Below are 5,405 nucleotides of genomic sequence, written 5' to 3'. Positions count from 1 at the left end.
CTCGGGCCCTCTGGCTTGTCACATCCCCTCGGTGTAAAATTGACGTTTTGACACGCAAAGTTAGATTAAAAAAGAGGGTGAGAGGGAGTGAGTGAGAGAGAGAGAGAAAATAAAAGAGAGATTGAGAATGAAGTTGAGTTTCCCTCCCGCCCACTTCCATTATTTCCCAAACCAGTCTTGAGATCAAGGTAGCCTGGGAGGTGTCAGAGCTGAACACGTTCATTGGATGTCAGTCAGTGGCTTGGCATCCTGTTATGTAAGTGTTAGCGTTTGGTCGTTTTCAAGTCGGTCCCATGATACTGAGAGGAAACCGGCGAAAGGACTCGCAAACTGATGAACAAATTAAATTGGCAGTTGACGGACAAGGAGAACAAAATCCAGCTCAGGGACAAGCTGACTGACAGTCTTGATTGACGGCGAGGCCACAGAGGAGTGACAGGCTGACTGACAGATGGAGTGTGACAGACTAAAACTGGTCTGTGACACAGAACACCATCAGACACAAGGCAGCGACGGCAACGCGACTATTGTGGCGTTTGACGTGCAGAAGGTTGTCACAGTGAGTAAAAGTGGCAAAGGGTGATTGGCACATCGAGTCTTATCTTAGAGGTTTGGAAGTGTTAACATTCACTTGCATAATGTGTGTGTGATCGTGCGTGTGTGTGTGTGTGTGTGTGTGAGCCCTACAGGAGCAGGAGTGTGAAGCAAAGAGGAAGGAGGGAATACTGAATTACAAAAAAATGGATGTAGGATGAGGAAGAAAGACAGGAGAAAGAGATATCAGGTCATGTGGAGGTGAGCGGCCTTATCACACGCAAGCACACACACACACACACACACACACACACACGTGCGCACACACACACACACACACACACACACTGGTGCACACACTGACACAGAGGATGTGGTCCATTTGCACTGACACACGCAGTGATATCTCAGCCCGCATCGGCGAGGAGACGAGCTGTTTGTGGGCCTTGACAGTTTTGGGCGGGCTCGGTGCATCACACCAGCTCCTCCACTGTGAACTCTGCTGAACAAACGTCAATCTCCTGCTGTCTTTAGGGGATTTCAAACTTGAAGAAGTTGGGGGGTGGGGGGAGGGCAGAGATAGATATAAGGAAATGAAGGGATGTAAAATATGTCTTGAGCTGATACGAACCTACAACACTGTTTCTTTTTCCGTCACTGTCACCGCAACGAAGAACGCATGATTTAGGTTCCTGATCCTCGTGTTTTTGTTTTTTTACCCCGTTTAATCTCCTGCACTGGTAATGAATTGAGATAGTGTTGTGACTTGTTTGTAAAACAAGCTGTTTTATGTGTTTGTGCATAAACACATGGATCAACTTCACTTGATTTTCAGGCATCATCGGTTCCTGATAACTGCAGGGTTTCAGACCACCCCCATTTAATTAGCCTGATTATATTGTTAGGTTTTTTTTTTTTTTTAACATGCTGACATAACAGTAGTCGCTCTTTTAATTAGAATTAATTGGGTTCTAAGTGGAGGTCTTTCAATGAACATTAATATAAATTGTTAACTAATTAATCATCCTGTAGCTGACTCTCTTCTCATTTTTTAAATCCTGTCCTGACCTCGGTGCGTCTCTGGCTTCCTGCAGAGGGAGGAATTCTTTCTTTCTCTCTTAAGATTTCAAAACTGAGTTCTTCACACAAAAACATGTGCCATTCAAGGTGTTGTATCCTATTTGTATTCATCGAGGTCCCTCCTCCCTGACCTCTGGGCTAATATGATATCATGGTCAGCGTGTAAGCGAGTGAATCAGGCGTGTCACAGTGCTGACATTACAGGCGAGTCACGCTCGCTAATGGGCAACAGCTCTGACGTCCAGTCCTGTCACGTGGTCAGATCCAGCCATGTCACAGCGCTGACAGGCCTATTAGCTGTAGTGGACAGGGTGAGTGGGGGGGGGGGGGGGGGCTTGACAGAGATAGCCCCTGACTGAGGGCTGTGCTGGAGACAGTAGGGTCTGATGACATAGATAGGAGCTGATAGGAACCAAGCGGTGAGGGGGAAATAAAGCACTGGAAGTGTCTTAGGGGGGTTTTGTGAAATTATCAAAATCTATATCAGTCTTGAGTCAAGACATAAAAGGAAAAACATAATGTACGATCTACAATGAATCAATCACTACAACAGCATGCAACTCTTTACTCCAAACCAACAGAGCATTTAAACCACTTTTGGAAATACCAACACAACTTAATCTCCTTCCCTCTCTCAAAGAAAATCCATGGAGTTTTAAATTAAAACATGCACATACAGTATATCACTGTTTGGATTAAAGCAAAATCAGAAACATCCTTTTTATACAATTCAATCTATGTAAGTTAAGTTAGATATTAAGTGTTATAATACAATAAAATAGAAGTTTATTCTTCCAATGAAAACAGGGTTTTGGCATTTTAATCACAGATTTAGCTTGTTGTTGTTTTTTTTGCTCATTTATAAGGTCACATCTTGTCCTCATTTTTTAATTTTTTTTGAAAGAAGTCTCAAAGCTCCTCTTGATCTAAATCCACTCTGATCCTGTATTTAATCAAGTGTTTAAACCCCTCTATTTCAGCCCTGCTCAGAACAGGCTGTTTCTGTGTCTGTAGCTTTAAATATGTAAATGAGCTGTGTCTGACCACGCGCCCTCTCTGGAAGGGCTCGGGTGTACTCGGTGCTTTCTCGCTCCTTGTCCTACGGTGAGAAGGCAGACTCAGAGGGCAGAACAAACACCTAGCTGTGGGAGTGTCACCCACCTGGGGGAGGGGCTACTGCCCTTTGTGATGTCATAAAGGGAAACTCTCAAAACGGCCTGTTTGAGCACACATTTTCTGAAAAGTGGAGCAGGCAGAAGACGGAGAGGATGGACTTTTCTCATCACTGGGGGGTTTGGAGACAGACTGGGGACACAGTGGTTTCACCAACCATGGTAAGGTGTTGTTTGCATAATATGTGATATTTAATACTTATTGAAGGCTTCATTTACATATTTTCTGACCGTTAGACATCAGGGTTAGCTTTTCCTCTTCATGGTTCAGAATTTTGTTCCACCTGTGCCAATTGCTTTTATCATTAAGTTATGAAGAAGTAATAGCATGCTTTGCTCAAATGGATAAACACACCTTGGAAGTTAGCAGGGTCATAAAGCAGCACACTGGTAGCAGCAGTAACCAAATGTTGTCAAATTAGACATTAAAAAGTGTGTTGGAAGGATCTCAGTAAGCTTGAGACGGATGATTTAGAGAGGAGATTGGTATGTTGAAACAGAATGCTCGGGGCGATAACGTATGAACTATTCAGTGTCGGAGAGAGAAATGGAAGGAAGACAGTGTTTCTGTTCAGATAGCACAGCCAAATGTCTAGGATAATGCACTCGGGGCTCCAGGCTGGGCAGGATGACACTATCTCAATCATGCTCCACCGACACAAACACTGATGTTTCCCAGCTGGCCTAGGAAGACAGCCAGGTTAAAATACACGGCTCGACACACCAGCACAGAGATGATGGTTCTAGCACACACTCAGCCTCCTCCTCGCCTGGATTCACTGCACTGCAGGTAATGCTGATGATGGAAAATAACCACGACTAACAAGTGAAGCAGCTAAATGACACACTTCATTTCGGTTGCTCATCATAGCATGTTGAGCTGTTCAACTGCATTCATGTCTCAGCACATGAATGTGAATGTTGTCTCCAGACCAGCTGGAAACCTTTTGATCTGGTTTTTGGTGACATATTTGGTGCCAGCTTTTGCCACCAAACCCTCCATAAACTACGTCACCTGACCCAGCAAACTCTACTTTATTAATCCTGCGAGTGGATATTCAGTATACACATTATGAATCATGAAATCACATATATGCACATGCAGATCTATCTATCTATCTATCTATCTATTACAAAAATTCTGACAAAAACTTTTCAATAAAAACTCAGTTATAACTCTTTGTATTTTTTTACCTTGCTATTCATACTTTTCATCCATCCATTCATTCGGGCTTCTTTTAAACATTTTGTGTGCGTGTATGCATGCCCGTCTTAAATCAACCCTGAATAATTAAAGGCAGGCAAAAGTGCCAAACTATGCATGGGAATGATCATACACCCATTTTTCTGTCTAATAATTTGTCTTTATAATTAGAAGTGATATGCTGTGTATATATATATTTTTTTATATGTAAAGTTGGCAATATCACAATATACAATACAGCAACAATACAATGAATACAAACATCATTCACCACAAGGAGTCAGAAAACGTTTAAACATTATCCTCCATATTTGGGATCTCAGTGAGTGTTAGTGCACCTTCCACCTCGCTCTCTCGCCCTCCCTCCCTCTCTCTCTCTCTCTCTCTCTCTCTCTCTCTCTGTGTTTTTTTTTTTTTTTGCTGCAACCACCCATCGTCAGTTTCTCCCCCTCAATGCTGGGAGCACACAGGCAGACTCCCTCCACTCACCAGGGTGTAATCTCTCTTTGTTTACACTGCCAAGGGGTTATTTGGCTGTCTGTTAGAGTGTGACACAGACAGCGCTACACTGTCAAAGACAGCCTCAGCACACTGCAGACGAGCCCATTCTGTATTCACTGTATAACACGTCAGCCTGCACTGACAGTATGTGATGGCCTACAATCACACAATATGCTCAGAAAGACACGATCCATCCATATCATGGAGAAAAAAACATAGCCAAACATAGAATAGCCATCAGCTGTGGTTACACTTGTCATTTTAGCCTGACTTTTGAGACCTGATGTTAAAGATGGGATTTTGTTTCGGATTTTACAGCAGCACAACAACACAAGGCCGGTAAAAAGTAGTGTGAATGGTAATGTAAATCCTTTTCAACGATTTGAAATCTGTGTATGCATTGTTGTTGTTTCTACAACATGGAGACAAAGGACTCTGAAGATGACTTGCATTGCAATGTGCAATATGATCCAATGCTAAAATGCTCTCTGCAAAGACTACCACCAACCACCTCGTATGCATACTCTGTTTTCACACCGCTGTCACGCACCACCTTTTCAAAAAATTGGAAATAGTACTGGAGTTATCAGCCCTTGGTCTTTTAGTGGTGGAGGCGACACATAAGGAGAATCTGCACGAACGGGTGAAAGCATGGATGCTACAGCCACTCCAAAAACAAGGGTGAAAACCGCTCGCTGAGGTCCATCTACGTGGCCAGTAGCGCCACTAACCTCCGCTTTGTCCCCAGTACACTGCGAGGAGAGCACAGCAGATCTGAGGTCAGGTTTAGCTACGTGTTGAAGAAGGAGACTCGTTGACTTCTCCCAGCACATAGACCTTTAGAAAATACATCACCCTCTAGCAAGGTGTTTGATAGGGGTAGATTTGTTACCCCAAAACTACATTAATGCCCA

This window comes from Symphodus melops (assembly GCF_947650265.1).
Source record: "Symphodus melops genome assembly, chromosome: 3".
In the NCBI taxonomy this organism is placed as follows: domain Eukaryota; kingdom Metazoa; phylum Chordata; class Actinopteri; order Labriformes; family Labridae; genus Symphodus; species Symphodus melops.
The sequence above is the reverse complement of the archived record's forward strand: the minus strand, read 5'-3'. Positions refer to the sequence as shown.